General features: G+C 49.2%; 1 protein-coding gene across 3 annotated transcripts in view; it reads left to right on the top strand.

Moving 5' to 3' along the window:
* The window catches only part of PRRC2C (proline rich coiled-coil 2C), a 1,200,196-nt gene that overhangs the window by 171,600 nt on the left and 1,012,101 nt on the right, over window positions 1–16,495 (top strand). The window lies entirely within an intron of this gene.

Genomic DNA, 16,495 nt, shown 5'->3' on the forward strand with positions numbered 1-16,495 from the left:
CAATCAGAAGAACCTCACCCCATAGAACCCTCCTGAAGGAACCTCAGAGCCTCAGATTTTCTACCGCACGTTGTGCTTAGGGAGTCTCCTTTGAGCTCCGCTCATTTTCTACTCTATTTGAGGATTTCTTCAACCTTTTGATTCAGGATTGTTAGGTATTTCTTCTAAAATGTCTGACAAGGCGAGGAAAGTCATGTTCCACCTGTGGCAAGAAAAGGCTGTATGTGGAGGACAGGCATAAGGACTGAATATATTGCCTGTATCCAGCTCATAAGGCCGCACCTTCTCTTTAAAGGCCCTCCGGGACCATGAGGGTCGACTCGTCACTTGGCTCCAGAAATTGAAGTCCAGAAAAGACAGTGTCAAGCGCCAGTGAGGACTCTGCTTCTGCAACATCATCCAGAGGGTCAGTCAAAAGGGGTAGGGCTTCCCCTTCACCTTCTGTGGAGCGTCCAGTTAAGGCCTCAAAAAAGACCCCCGTGAGTCTGAGTGTAGGAGAGTATGGTCTGCAATCCTATGATCACCCCAGATTTTTGTTTTTTGCTTCACTGGTATATGACTTCCCTGGCTGTGGGCCTGCTAATCAGACCCACAGCCTAGCTGTTCTCTCACTAAATTGACACGTGTACCTTAGGTGCATATACCAATTGTACTGGGCCACCTTATCAGACCCTGTAACTCAGGGCATAGGTGTACCCAGGGCCTACCAGGGGCTGCAGCATGTATTATGCCACCCCTGGCTGGCCATCTAAATCTGACACAACTGGCTGCACGACAGCTGGGGCAAGGTGGTGTACTCTCCCCTTGCTTTAGATATAGTATACCTATATCTAACCCTAAAATGGACACATATATTCTTATCAGTCACTCCTATGGCAGGCCTTGACAATCCTGAAGGCAGAGTGCTTGGAATTATGTGAGATGGTGCTCTGGCATGAGCTGAGCCCGTCTGCAGCTTGCGGAACCAAGTCCTAATAGCTGTTCTATGATAAAGCGTACCATATACTCTTAAGTGCATTATAATCCTCGCGGTTATTTGCCAACTCTGGTATCGCTTTATCAAAACATGTTGAGTAAGGTGACATACGAATTGGAATACTAACCCCTCGCCAATTCTGGCTACGGGGTTAGCATTCCACCCTTCTAGAGGGACACGACATGTATGTAACTGTGAACCCGCCAGGAAACCCACGGTGACAGAGCGCTTTATAAGCTCACCATACCATAACATAACATAACCCCGGTTAAAGTTAACTCAAGCCTCAGCATCACAAAATGGATGCTGCCACCACAGACACAAGTCTGACCTCCTGCTGCTTGGACAAAGGGTTTCCTGTCAGAGGCGGTGCTAGCACCATCCCCGACAGGGTTTTGTGTATCCCAGGTAGGCAGGGCTTTAGAGGAAGGTGACTGCAAGTGGCACCCCGGTGCTCACTGCATATGCCGGCTTGAACCAGTTCCAGGGGCACACCAGCCCCTGAGCTGGGGAAAGTCCGGACAGGGGAGAGGGGTGTAACCACCCCCCTTCCTGGTCCCACCCATGGGCAGGACCTAGTCGCGTACCAGCCCCTTTCTTTAGAATAAAGGTAGGAGCGGGGACCCTTCCAGATTAGATCATCTTTGAATCCTGAAACTACTTTTCACAAAAGGAACTTAAGGCTTCTTCTTAAGATTTCTCCCTTGTGACTAAGGAGTAGTCACCCTGCAGCAGCAGGCACCACATAAGTATCTTGCGTTTTGCTGAAACGTCCTTCCTCCGGAACCGGACTGCCCAGCTCGACGAGACCCGGACTCCCTGCCCTCTCTGACCTCAACCTGCCTCTACAGCACAGCTGAGAACCGTAGGTGCGACGAGACAAGAGGACCCGGCGATCATCAGAACCAGCACGACACTGAAACAGCACGACCACCGAGGGACCCTCGAGTGGGTGCACTGGGGTAAGAGGAGCCCCACCCCAAGCAGCACGAGCACCGAAGTCCAGCCCCCCAGCATCCACCAGATCTGCGTGGGGCCCTTTTGCTCCTGGGTTGCTGCTACGTTGTCCGGTCACTTGCCCGTTGGCTAGTGACCCTCCAGACTACGACCTACGTTGTTTTCACCGCTGGTCTAGCTCCTCTAGACTGGCCCTGGTCCCCTCCTCCTGGAGGGGACCCTCCTCGGACCCTCCTGGTCCACTCAAGACGCCATTTTGTGTCGCCACGTGGGCTTGCCGTAGCCAAGGCTTGTTACCTCCTTCACCGGATCCAGCATCGCCAGCAGCAGACATCCGACGTGGGACAGCTTGCAGACCTCCAGCCTGGTCGACATCAGCGCCATGGTCCGTGCAGCAGTGTCACCTCTTCGCCTGGCTGAGTGACCTCATCCGGTGCCATCCTGGTGCCCACCTAATCACTGGCTAGTGATTCAGAACTTGGTCCCCTCTGCTTACAGGTACTCTTCTTCAACTGATCCAGTCCTTGTATCAGCCCGAACATCTTCACTGGTCGCCTGCCAGCAACTTCCACTTCAAGCTCCTGGTTCGTCAACGAGGATTCCCGACGACAATTGAACCCTATGCAGCCGCAGCCCCTGGGCTAGGTAAACAGAGTAATACTTATATTGATCAACAGTTGCACTCTGGGTATTATTTTTGAATTTCAACTTACTTCTTTAGCCAAGTTAGTTTGGTGCGACGCCCTTGTAAGTGTTTTGTCTAAGAACACTGTCCAGTGAATTTGTAATAGGTAAGAACAGGAGTACTGTCCTCGAGTTCAAGGTGTGCACACTCTTTATCATGGACCGTTGATAGTCCTCTTAATCCATAATGTTATTTCAATAAACAATCTTTAGAAACAATGTCCTTTATGTCATCTTTATTTGTGTATTTTTAATGATGATTTCTCATTAAATACGTCGTTTTTCAAATATTAGCAGGTTTCAATTGTACAACATTGCACTTTCACCCAATGCATTTCGGGTACAAATGGACCCTTCGTCGGGGGTCTCTACGGAAAGAATAAAGAATACGTGATGAGCCCAGAGCTAAGTTCATGATGTTTAAGTAACATAACTCGTCATCAATAGAAAATCTACTGCAAATCCTACATCTATCTCTTAAAATAAACGTGTTGCTGAACCCATGCCTGATCGTAACTTCATAACATTGTGAAACTGAAGGTTAAAAAATGACAATATAAAACCAACTAGCGTCTAAATCATAAATAACGCGGTTAAACAACCTTAATAAACAGAATTCCGCTCGCATTTGTTTGGCGTTACTCGCCCATACTCACAGTGAAATGTAGCGTCACAGCTTCCTGCTCTGTCATCCAATGCCTGCCGCATTTAGATTTCCTAGCGCATACGCCACTTAAAGCTGCTCTGATAGGTCGGTTATGCGATCACGTGGTCGCTACATATTGTGGATGTTAACCTTACGTCTATGTGTGAATTAAAGACTAAACCAGTACCCACTTACTCTATCATATGCTGTCTCTACATGAATTTAAACTGAGAATTACCATCGGTAATAATTTTTACAAACGTGCGCGAAGCTTTTAAATGTGGAACATATACTGGACAATGATTTGAAAATAGAAGCTCTTAATTCTACAAATGTGCAATATTAGTTAGACATAGTTAAAACTTAGTATAGGACAAAGTATATTTTACTTTTCTCACACATCGGCCTAGAAGCAAAAGTGGTCAGCCATTTTTAAACGGGCAATGGTATTCAAATGGAGTCTCAAATACAGGGTTAGCCTGTGTCTGAGGGGAAAACATTTCTCTATATATCACAATGTAAAACAATGAAAATTTCAAAAAGACAAATCAAATAGTATAACATCACTCATGTTGCTTACAATAATAAACACACAACGTCATGAAGACAAGCACTATGTCCTCCGCCCTGTCAGGACAAATCCTGTCTCATAGTCCAAAGTTCTATAAAAAACATGTAAGTTCCAACCTGTCGTTGAGCCCATTTTTTAACCTTCAGTTTCACAATGTTATGAAGTTACGATCAGGCATGGGTTCAGCAACACGTTTATTTTAAGAGATAGATGTAGGATTTGCAGTAGATTTTCTATTGATGACGAGTTATGTTACTTAAACATCATGAACTTAGCTCTGGGCTCATCACGTATTCTTTATTCTTTCCGTAGAGACCCCCGACGAAGGGTCCATTTGTACCCGAAATGCATTGGGTGAAAGTGCAATGTTGTACAATTGAAACCTGCTAATATTTGAAAAACGACGTATTTAATGAGAAATCATCATTAAAAATACACAAATAAAGATGACATAAAGGACATTGTTTCTAAAGATTGTTTATTGAAATAACATTATGGATTAAGAGGACTATCAACGGTCCATGATAAAGAGTGTGCACACCTTGAACTCTAGGTAAACAGAGTACCACGGTGCTCCAGCGTAGATCCACTCTCTAAGTGTCTAGATCCACTTTCGTTTTTGACCTACCTAGTTGGGTTCGCCCGAGAACACTAACTTTTGCATTTACTAGGATCCATAGACTTTGTCCCGCATTACGCGTGAGAGTTCCCACTCTGCACACGACGTCCCTAGGCCTCCTGCTTCTAATCTAAGGGTTCAGCATTGTAGGTCCAGCGTTTCTAAAGTCTCTGAGAGTAGTACTTACCTGCTAGTAATTTCGCATTCCACTTCCAGAGTATATGGTTTTTCGTGCCCCTCGGGCATTTGTGTGAATTGTGCGACTTTCAGTATTTCTTTAAGAGTTTTGTATTGTGCTTAGCGCCCTGTCCTCATAAAGAGTCCAGGGCTGTTGTGTTATAAATAAATATCCTTTTATTTTCATAACAACTTGTGTGGTGTCCTTTCACTTGGTGTTCAAGGGGTATATGTGATGGTATAACAGCTGGCTTAACACGTCCTCTAGAGTTTAGCCTAAAGACTGCTCTTGTCCATGCTACTAGGATAGCTGGTCTATAAGGTTGACTTACAACCAATCATCAATAAAGGTCGTTTGGTATGATACATAGTGATGACTAAAATAGTGAGCACTGCATATCAGGCCAACTTCTCACACTGAGGGCCCAAGTCCTGTTAAATCTCCTCACCACGGTTTAAAGGAGAGGGAAGGACCATCTACGCCTTCAGCAGTAGTGGAGACTGCTACAACTTATAAGAAACCATCTTCTCTGTCATCTGAGAAGTCAGAGAAAAGCTCCAAGTTGTCGACAACGCAGCAGGCGGCTCAGTTGACAAAGGCGTCTAAATGGAAGGTGACGAAATTTACACCGTCGACGGTACAGTCGGCGTCGACAGGATCGACCACTGTGACAGCGATGTCGACGGGGATATCGCGACTTAGTGATGACGAGGACGTCGTCGACGATGGTGACGACTGCGATTTCGACGACGAGTGCTTAGATGACCGTGGCGACGACAGCGGGATTGTCTGTGGTCTCGTCGACGGCAGTGTCTACGACGCCCATCTCGTCGACAGTCCGCTCATTGATGGTGACTCTTCTGTTGACTACATAGATGACTAGTTTATCCAGTATTGGGGTATCTTTCATAGATTCACATGCCTGAATCATTCCCCGTCGTCGAGGCGGGAGTCCCACAGTAAATTATATATATATAGCAGTGCCTAAAAAACATTAGTAGTAGGCTAGAAAAGGATATAGGCCCAACTAGGCCCAAAACTTAGCAGCCTATCTACCTCATTATGTAAAAAGAACTGAAAATGTAGCCTCAGCCAATCAGCTAACCTCACCCTCTAGAACCTTCCCAGCCCAGGCAGTTCTCCTCAGATTTTCACCGCACTTCGTGTGTAAGGGAATCTCCCTGAGTGCCTACTCAGTTTTCTTCAAAATTTCTTCTATTCTCTCAAAGATGTCGGAAAAGAAGGCTTTATTCAAGGCTTGTGCTTCATGCTTCAAGAAGAGGGTCCATGTGGACGACCAGCACTCGGACTGTATTTATTGTTTGCATCCTTCACATGTTGTGAAGGATTGCAGGATATGTCGAACCTTCCCTCCTAAGACCACCAGGGATAGAGAGGCAAGAGTTCTTTTGTGGCTGAAGTCGTCTGCCACAGATGACGAGGACAGAGCCTCTACCTCAAGTAAGAGAGCCAGTTCCAAAGAGAGGTGTTCTCCTGAGAGATTGAAAAAACCTAAATTCTCTCATAAACCCTCTGAGTCCACAAGGAGTGCTGCGTCAACAGAGTCTTCCACTGTGAGTACTGTCCGCACTAAAGCTGTCTCTTTGGTGTCCTCTCTCACTGTCACCACCTAGTTCGAGGCATGTGGGCTGCTAAATTCATATCTTAGCATTAGATCGCCGCCTAGTGTTGGGTCCGGATGATCGCACATTGTTGTCCTGGAAGAGTCTTCGAAGTGTCCTGAGATAGGTGGCTCCTCCCCTGGACTACAGTGCGCATGGGCATCGGCTCCATCCCCAGATTGTTTTTTTCCGCCATTGGGTTCGGATGCGGTCTCGACGTCTCTCGGTCGGAACCGAGAAAACATAACTTTATTCGGCCAAAAGGCCTTGTATTTATTACGTCGGTATTGTTTGCGTGCGGTCTCGAGTTCTTCCGTCTCTCGGAGCCGGAATCAGCGGAGTTTTTGCTCTTCGGACTTCGAGGCCTTCTCATCGCGACTCGACAGCAACTTCTCCGGCATGGAGCGGAGTCCTTTTAAACTCTGTCCGCTCTGTGGGGCCAAATACCCACATATAGACGCGCACCCGGTCTGTAACAAATGCCTTTCACCAGACCATAACGAAGGAAACTGCAGAGCCTGTGCAAGTTTCAGGTCCAAGAAGACACTCAAGATTCGGCGCGCGGTGCGCCTGGAGGCCCACCAAACGGCCCCGGAACCGGACGACATCTTCGACGACCAAGAAGAAGAGGGCCTGAGCCGTCATCTTCAAATCTCCCCGCCCGAGACGGAGGTCGAGGCGGATCCGGAGGACGACGACGGAGTCGTGGATCAAGGCCTTGAAAACGTCGACTAGGTAGGGGACGTCGAAGAAGTTTATGGGGCCGTGGAAGATAGCTCAGGGGATGAGCTATGCCCCGAAGTTTACGGACATATGGAACGGGTCACGGGATCGCCTGTCGGCCTTACCCAAGACCCCGTCGCGCAAGCCACGGCCCCGCCTTTAGGCCCGGCCACGGACTTACTTGCTGCACAGACGGTATCGAAACCGAAACTGAAACATACGGTATCGACTACACCTAAGATGGCCGAACCGAAAACGAAACTGAAACTTAAGGACTCCAGCGTCCCTAAGATGGCGGCCGTACCACCAAAATCAAATAAAAACGCTGCTTCATCGACTCCCTCGTCCTCCGGTCCACAGAGATCGAAGAAATCTGTCGATTCCACCGTGTCAAAATCGGTGCCAGAGGAGGGATCCTCTAAAAAGGGCGGAACGCACAGGTCAACCGCTACGACGCCGGCAAAGCCCGCCAAGGACAGCGGCACGGCTCCGACGCCAACTGGGACGTTGGTCGGACGCGTGGTAGAAACGGAGCCGTCGAAATCGCACGGATCGAAAGCTGCCACATCTGCGCATCGATCCAGGGCCTCTGGGGCGGCGGACGCAGCATCATCGTCCAAGACTCAAAAGGGCCAACAGAACGTCGGATCCGAAGGCAAGATCAAGGATTCCTCGTCGGTGCCAAAGGCAACTGCGAATGAAACGTCCCTCGTCGCTGCTTCACTACAGAGAATTAGGGAGAAAGCCGCTGCTTCGTCGGCGCCGACGCCATCGCCACAGAAGGCGATAGACGTTCCGGTCAAATCTGCCAGTAAACTCCTCTACCTTCTGCCGCCAAAAGAGGCGCCTAAGGCCTTCGCAACAAAATCGGCACCGAAGAAGTCGGATTCTTCAACGGCAGGGGCACTTTCGGGTCGAGTAATCGACTCAGAAGAGGATTCGGAGTGTTTTATCGACGCTAATACAGGCAAATTGACCCTTTACAAAAGGAAGATAACTTCGCAGCCGGTGGACTCCTATGTCATCCCCCTGAAGAAGAAAAAGTATCCACAGGACGCCTCAGGCCTCATGGAACCTATCCAGTCCCCTCCAAGAGGGAGCCCAACTCCGTCTCCAGACCCCTCTGACGGTGAGGGATATGGTGAAGATGACCAATACACTTTCCCAGCTAATGAACCAGATGCACAGCCGGATTCATATGATGACTTTGGGGACCAAGACACCCATAATGTGGGACAAGACCCACAGCCTTTCAGTACACGTGCATCCCCAACTGAGGATTCTGCAGGTTTCCATGCACTCATTGAAAGGGCAGCTGCTAATCATGATGTGGACATGCATGCTGACCCTGTTGAGGATTTTCTATTTGACACTTTTACAGTTTCAGAAAGAAATGTAAAGACACTGCCTATGCTCAAGGGGGTCCTCAAGCATGCGGCGGACATCTTTAAAGAACCTACCAGGGCGAGGGTGGTCAATCCACGTATTGAAAAAAAGTACAGACCAGCACCTGCAGACCCTGCATACATTCGGGGACAGTTGCCTCTTGACTCCCTGGTGGTCGCAAATGCCCGAAAGAGGGCCAACTCCCAAACAACGGGTGAAGCTCCTCCCCCGGATAAAGAGTCCAAGGTGCTAGAGGCAGGAGGAAAAAGGGTAGCTGCGCAGGCTGCCAATTTCTGGCGTATTGCAAATACACAGGCACTATTGGCACGTTATGATAGGTCGCATTACGACACCCTAGAGCAAATTGTGCAACACCTGCCTCCACAGTTTCAAGAGGGCACCAAAATGATTATACAGGAGGGACAACTGATCTCCAACGCAGCCATAAAGTGTGCACTGGATGCCGCGGACACAGCCGTTAGGACCATTAACACTAGCGTCATGCTGAGACGACAGGCGTGGCTCCGCATATCGGGGTTTAAACCTGACATTCAGACAACCATACTTAATCAACCAGTCAATCCTGATAGACTGTTTGGTCCAGATGTTGACACCACCCTAGAAAAAATTAAAAAAGACACCGAAACTGCCAAATCTATGGGGGCCCTTCAATCACAACAGTTTCGTGGCAATACTTTTCGTCGCTCAGGTGCACGTGGAGTCACCAGAGGACAAATGGGTCAGCAGTCACAATTCTCTAGAGGTGGAGCACAATCCTCGTACCCCAAACAGAACAAGGGGGGCTACAGAGGAAACAGCACCAGAGGACGCGGCAGAGGGAACACCAACTCACGCTCCTCTACCCCAAGCAAACAGTGACTCTCTGTCACTGCCCCCCGACCACTTAACACCTGTCGGGGGGAGACTACAACAGTTCCTGCCCGTCTGGTTCAACATCACCACAGACAGGTGGGTGCGACAACTTGTTCAGTACGGTTATTGTCTAGAGTTAAAATCCACTCCACCCAACATTCCACCAAGGCAAAGGCCTATGTCCGCAGAGCACTTGCACTTATTGCAGCAGGAAGTGGTGGTGATGCTGCAAAAAGGAGCAATCGAGCTCGTGCCAGTGGGGGAGGAAGGCACAGGGGTATATTCCCTGTACTTCCTTATTCCAAAGAAGGACGGTTCTCTCAGACCAATTCTGGATCTCCGTCCCCTCAATCTGTATATACTGTCAGAACATTTCCATATGCTTACACTGCAACAGATTCTTCCCTTGTTAAACCAAGGGGACTTCTTAGCAACCTTAGACCTCAAGGATGCTTATTTCCACATTCCACTTCACCCGTCCCACAGAAAATACCTCAGATTCACAATCCAAGGCAGGCATTATCAGTTCAAGGTCCTACCCTTCGGAGTCACCACGGCCCCAAGGGTGTTTACCAAGTGCCTGGCGACAGTGGCAGCGCACCTCAGGAGGCAGAACATCCATGTCTACCCCTACCTGGACGACTGGCTCGTTCAAGCCAAGTCGGAACAGCAGTGCGCCGCAGACATGTCAACCACCATTCACCTCCTTCACGACTTGGGTTTCTCGTTGAATTACCCAAAGTCGCATCTTCAGCCGGCACATGTCCGGCAGTTTCTAGGTGCCACAATCAATACCCTGACGGCCACAGCTCAACCAAACCAAGTCAGGATAGAGAGCATGCAATCTCTAATCCGAAAGTTCAGACCACAACACTCACTTCCAGCGAGAGTGTTCATGCAGTTGATAGGCATGATGGCCTCCTGCATCTTCATAGTCCCTCACGCACGGTTGCATATGCGCCCGCTCCAGGAGTGCTTAGCGAATCAGTGGACACAGGCTCAGGGACAATTAACAGACCTAGTGTTGGTTACCAGTCGGGCATACGACTCTCTGCATTGGTGGACTCCACACAACCTTTGCAAGGGCCGACTGTTCCAGGAGCCAGTGCCACAGATTGTCCTAACAACGGACGCATCTCTCCAGGGATGGGGAGCTCATCTGCTCAATTTCACAGTGCAGGGACTATGGACAACGCAGCAACAGAAAATGCACATCAACTATCTAGAACTGATGGCGATCTTCATGGCGCTCAAGTCCTTCATTGTACATCTGTGCAACAAAGTGGTGTTAGTCCGGACGGACAACATGACCGCGATGTACTACATCCAGAAGCAGGGGGGCACCCACTCACCGCAGCTGTCTCATCTGGCTCAGAGCATGTGGAAGTGGGCCATTCAGAGGAACATCTTCCTCATGGCGGAGCACCTCCCAGGGAAGGACAATCAGATGGCGGATCTGCTCAGCAGATACAGCCATCAAATGCACGAGTGGGAGATACATCCATCAGTACTCCAGCCGTACTTCCAAAGGTGGGGTCATCCAGAGATAGACCTGTTCGCCACAAGGGAGAACGCAAAATGCCAAAGCTTCGCCGCCAGGTTCCCACACCCGCAATCGCAGGGCAATGCGATATGGATGAACTGGTCAGGCAAATTTGCGTACGCTTTTCCGCCGACAACTCTGATACCACTGGTGGCGAAAAAACTAAGGCAGCACTCGATGACACTCATCCTAGTTGCTCCAACGTGGGCGCGCCAGGCCTGGTACACCACGTTCCTCGAACTCTCAGTGGTTCCGCATCAAAGACTGCGCCTCACGCCCAGGCTTTTGACGCAGAACCATGGAGAAATTCAGCATCCAGATCCGCAACAGCTCAACCTGGCGATCTGGCTCCTGAAGTCTTAGAGTTTGGGTACCTCAACCTACCTCCTGAATGCATGGACATCATCAAGGAGGCAAGGAAACCAACAACCAGAGCATGCTATGCGGCAAAATGGAAGCGTTTTGTCATTTACTGCACCACCAATGACATCAACCCGCTAGATGCATCTATCCCTAACATCATTTACTACCTGTTGCATCTTTACAAGTGCAAGCTAGCGTTCACTTCGATTCGGATACATCTATCCGCCATCGCAGCTTACCTTCAAAATAGGCAGCATCTCTCTCTCTTCAGAGTGCCTGCCATTAAAGCTTTCCTTGAAGGTCTGAAACGAGTCATTCCCCCAAGAACACCGCCAGCTCCGGTGTGGAACCTCAATGTGGTCCTCACCAGACTGATGGGACCACCATTTGAGCCACTACACTCGTGTGAACTACAATTCCTAACGTGGAAAGTAGCTTTCCTGATTGCTATTACGTCACTGAGGCGTGTTAGTGAGCTACAAGCGCTCACAATACAAGAGCCATTCATTCAAATTCATCCAAATAGGGTAGTGCTACGTACTAACCCCAAATTCCTTCCAAAGGTGGTGTCAGTTTCATCTCAACCAAACTATAGACTTGCCGGCATTCTTCCAAAACCCGCAAACGGTAGCGGAAAGAATGCTCCATACGTTAGACGTACGGAGGGCGTTGATGTACTACATAGACAGGACACAACACTTTAGGAAAACAAAACAGCTTTTTGTTGCCTTCTCACCACAACACAAAGGCAACCCGATTTCCAAAGCAGGAATAGCCAGATGGATTGTTAAGTGCATCCAAATTTGTTATCACAAGGCCAAGCGCACTTTAACAATACCCCCAAGGGCGCACTCCACACGCAAATTGGGGGCATCCATGGCTTTCCTAGGGAACATTCCTTTAGAGGACATTTGCAGAGCAGCCACGTGGGTTACACCACATACCTTTACAAAACACTACTGTGTTGACGTGCATTCCAAGCAGCAAGCTGCTGTAGGACAGGCTGTTCTCAAAACACTTTTTCAGGTTTCTGCAGCTGGCACGGGCAACCGCCGCTGATGGAGGGACTGCTATATATTCTATGCTAAGATATGAATTTAGCAGCCCACATGCCTCGAACTGAATATGCTACTTACCAGTATGCATCTGTTCTTGGCATGTAGGGCTGCTAACATTCATATCGCCCACCCTCCTCCCCGGTGCCTGTCGCAGCTGCAGATATACTATTGTATTCAATCATTAGCATGGACATCATTTACACTTTTCACTCCATCTTCTGCCACAATGGCGAAAAACAATCTGGGGATGGAGCCGATGCCCATGCGCACTGTAGTCCAGGGGAGGAGCCACCTATCTCAGGACACTTCGAAGACTCTACCAGGACAACAATGTGCGATCATCCGGACCCAACACTAGGCGGCGATCTAATGCTAAGATATGAATGTTAGCAGCCCTACATGCCAAGAACAGATGCATACTGGTAAGTAGCATATTCATTCTACGTCCTCTACTTCTTCAAGTACTGTTACCACCTCAGCAATTACTTCTCCTGTGATGTCCGTCATGGTTTCTTCTTCTGAGAAAAAATCATCGAAGAAAAGCTCGTCGTCGACGACCAAATCACCATCTACGAAGCGTTCGTCATCGCTTCCGTCGACGCTCTCGTCGACGGCTCCCCCGTCGACGAAGGCTTCCACTATCCAGTCGACGGAGACCCCGTCGACGGAGACCCCGTCGACGGAGACCCCGTCGACGGAGACCCCGTCGACGGAGACCCCGTCGACGGAGACCCCGTCGACGGAGACCCCGTCGACGGAGACCCCGTCGACGGAGACCCCGTCGACGGAGACCCCGTCGACGGAGACCCCGTCGACGGAGACCCCGTCGACGGAGACCCCGTCGACGGAGACCCCGTCGACGGAGACCCCGTCGACGGAGGTTTCAGCTCCGTCGACGGAGACCCCGTCGACGGAGGTTTCAGCTCCGTCGACGGAGACCCCGTCGACGGAGGTTTCAGCTCCGTCGACGGAGACCAGACCCCGTCGACGGAGGTTTCAGCTCCGTCGACGGAGACCAGACCCCGTCGACGGAGGTTTCAGCTCCGTCGACGGATCCGTCTACTAGGACGCCTTCAAAAAAGTCCTCGTCCACGATCACAACACCAATGACGATACCGTCGACAGCAGCGCTGGCATCTTTGAATGTGCCGTCTACGCATTTATTGCCCACATCTCCGGTAAGGGTACAGTATACCCATTTTCAGATGAAATCATTTCAGAGACAGTTACTCTCATTTGTCTCCCCTCTTGCCTTCGCATATTTTGGAAAACTACGTGGAGGCAGATTCTGATAATGAAGGGGATGATGACGAGCCTTTTGGAGTGGCCCATCACCCTTCCCAGTTACACATAAAATATCAAGAGGATGAAGATGATGATGAGGGTCATTACTATCAGGAAAATTGAACTACTCCTTATCATCAGGAGCAACAACACACAGAAGACACGACTCATCTTCCGTCTTTTCTAATTCAGGATTTACAGGCCATGCTGGCTGATTATCGTCAGAGGTTTCCATCAACTCTGCCTACTCCAAATCCTGTGCCAGTAGACATGCCAGTAAATCCCCCGCCACATCCTTCGCACTCTCCAAGGCAGGATGTTGACCCCGGGACTGGAGGTCAGGATGTTGACGTCTCCTCTCCAGATGAGGATGAAAGAGAGGATGGGGAACTTCCGGATTCCACGCCTACGGAACCATGGAATGATTACATCATTCCTATGCCCTCTCCTAATTTGCCACAACCTTCAGATTCTCCGCCAGAAGACATAGGAGGTTTTCATAACATCATGCACCGGGCAGCTGCTCGATTTGCAATTAGAGTTTCGGTTGAGCAGACTGACTGTTTTCTTCATGATTTCAAAGAAGGGTATAGAAGAGTGTCCAGATCTATCCCTATCATTGAATATATTTGGAAAGAAGGGATTAATATTATGAAGACGCCAGCTTCCATCCTGGCGGTTCTTCCAAGAGTCGACAAGAAGTACCGAGCACCACCGGATACTCCTTCATGTTTGATTGGTCATCCGCGTCCTGACTCAGTGATTTCACAAGCGGCTCAACAACGATCCAAGAATCCGGTTGCACCAATTTCAACGCCTCCAGACAAAGAGGGCAGGAGATTGGATGCGATTGGGAAGAAGTTCTCAGCTAATGCCGCTGCTACTGTTAAGATTGCTAATTCGTTGGCAATTTTAGCACGTTATGACAGACAAATGTGGTCAGATCTGTCAGAATTCATCAACTTGGTTCCCGATGACCGTGTTGAAGAGGTCAGGAAGGTTGTCATGGAAGGCGAGCGGGCAGCTTCTGAGATTATGGATTGCGCCCTCGATGTATCTAATACAGCCTTTAGACAATTGGCCGGAGCGGCAGTTCTCAGACGGCAGGGATGGCTCAAGGCGACTTCTTTCAGACCTGAAGTCCAGACCAAAATACTTGACATGGCCTATGATGGTGAGTTATTGTTTGGCAAGCACATAGATGAAGCATTGCTTGCGATCAAAACGGATACTGATACGGCCAAATCGCTTGGTACACTACAGTATAAGCGAGGTTTTTTCAGAGGAGCAAGAGGCCGTGGTTTTTCTTCCAGAGGACATTATCAAAATCAGCAAAACCGCCAGTATCAATCTCAGAATAAGCCGTACTACCAACAGTCCTATCGGCAGTCATCGTCAGCGGGTTTCTCTCGTCAAGGAGGGAAACGACGTTCTAACTACCAGGGACGCGATTCAAATAAACACCAGTGAGTTTTGCCGGACACCATCCTCCCTTCCTTCCCTCCCTGTGGGCGCCAAGATCTCCGCCTTTTATCAACAGTGGCGGAAGATAACTTCAGATCAGTGGGTTCTGGACATAGTCAAACACGGACACACTCTGGAGTTCTTGCAGAAACCTCCAACGTCGCCGCCCAGGGGTCCCTCCCCTCCTCGTCTTCATTTGTTATACATGGAAGCCATGAAAATGCTACACAAAAATGCGATAGAGAAAGTTCCAACATCCCAGAAAATTCAGGGGTTTTACTCTCGCTTCTTCCTTGTGGAAAAGGTTTCAGGAGAGTGGCGTCCAATTTTGGATCTACGTAACTTAAACAGATATCTGAAAAAGCAGAGTTTCCGCATGGTGACGCTCACGGATGTCCTCAATTGCCTCATGGAAGGCGATTTCATGGCTTCCCTGGATATGGAAGACGCTTACTTCCACATTCCAATTCATCCAAACCACCGCAAGTATCTGAGATTCACAGTGGCTGGTGTCCATTTTCAATTCAAGGTGCTCCCTTTCGGCCTGAAATCTGCACCAAGAATCTTTACCAAGACTCTAGTCCCAGTTGCAGCTGCGTTGAGGTCACAGGGAATCCAAGTATTCCCGTACCTTGACAATTGGTTAATAGAGTCCAACAAAGACTTCAACAAGGCAATCGGTCAAAAGTGCTCTATCAATGTTCTCGAATCTGGGCCTGACCCTCAACGTCAAAAAATCTCAACTGCAACCCAAACAAATTCTGACGTTCCTAGGAGCAGTACTGGACACTTCTCAGTGCAAGGCCTTCTTGACCCAAATTCGTCAGGACAAGATCACAAAGCTGGCAAGTCAAATACGGTCAAAAAAGTCTCTTTCGGTCCGATAGTTTGTTTCCCTGCTAGGGATGTGTTCCTCCGCACTCCATCTAGTTCCACTGGCTCGACTCAGAATGAGGCCTCTCCAAGAGGAATTGCATCGACAGTGGCGGCAGATAGACGGATCTTTCGAGGACCGTATCAAGGTCACGCCCAAGATGAAACAAGCTCTTCTATGGTGGGCGGCAAAGAACAATTTGTCTCCGGGGCTCACTTTTCTTCAGACCCTACCGGAATTTACTCTAACGACAGATGCCTCCATGGAGGGTTGGGGAGGTCATCTCCAAGACCTTCAAGTGCAGGGACGGTGGTCCCATCAGTACAAGCACAAACACATCAACTGCCTCGAGTTGAGGGCCATTTTCCTGTCCTTGCGAGCCTTCCTGCCAAGAATTGCAGGCTCTGCAGTGCTGGTGCGCACGGACAACACCACCAGCATGTTTTACGTAAACAAGCAAGGGGGCACAAAATCTCTAGCCCTGTCTCTTCAAGCGCAGGAAATGTGGGAATGGTTACTCCATCACAAAATTTCCCTCAGAGCGGAGCATGTTCAGGGAATTCAGAATTCTCTGGCCGACGATCTCAGCAGATCGTTCACAGGATGTCACGAGTGGGAACTCGAACAACGCCAAGTGAAAACAATTTTTCAGCTCTGGGGCACACCAACACTGG

This window comes from Lissotriton vulgaris, chromosome 1_1 (genome assembly GCF_964263255.1).
Source record: "Lissotriton vulgaris chromosome 1_1, aLisVul1.2, whole genome shotgun sequence".
Classification (NCBI taxonomy): Eukaryota; Metazoa; Chordata; class Amphibia; order Caudata; family Salamandridae; genus Lissotriton; species Lissotriton vulgaris.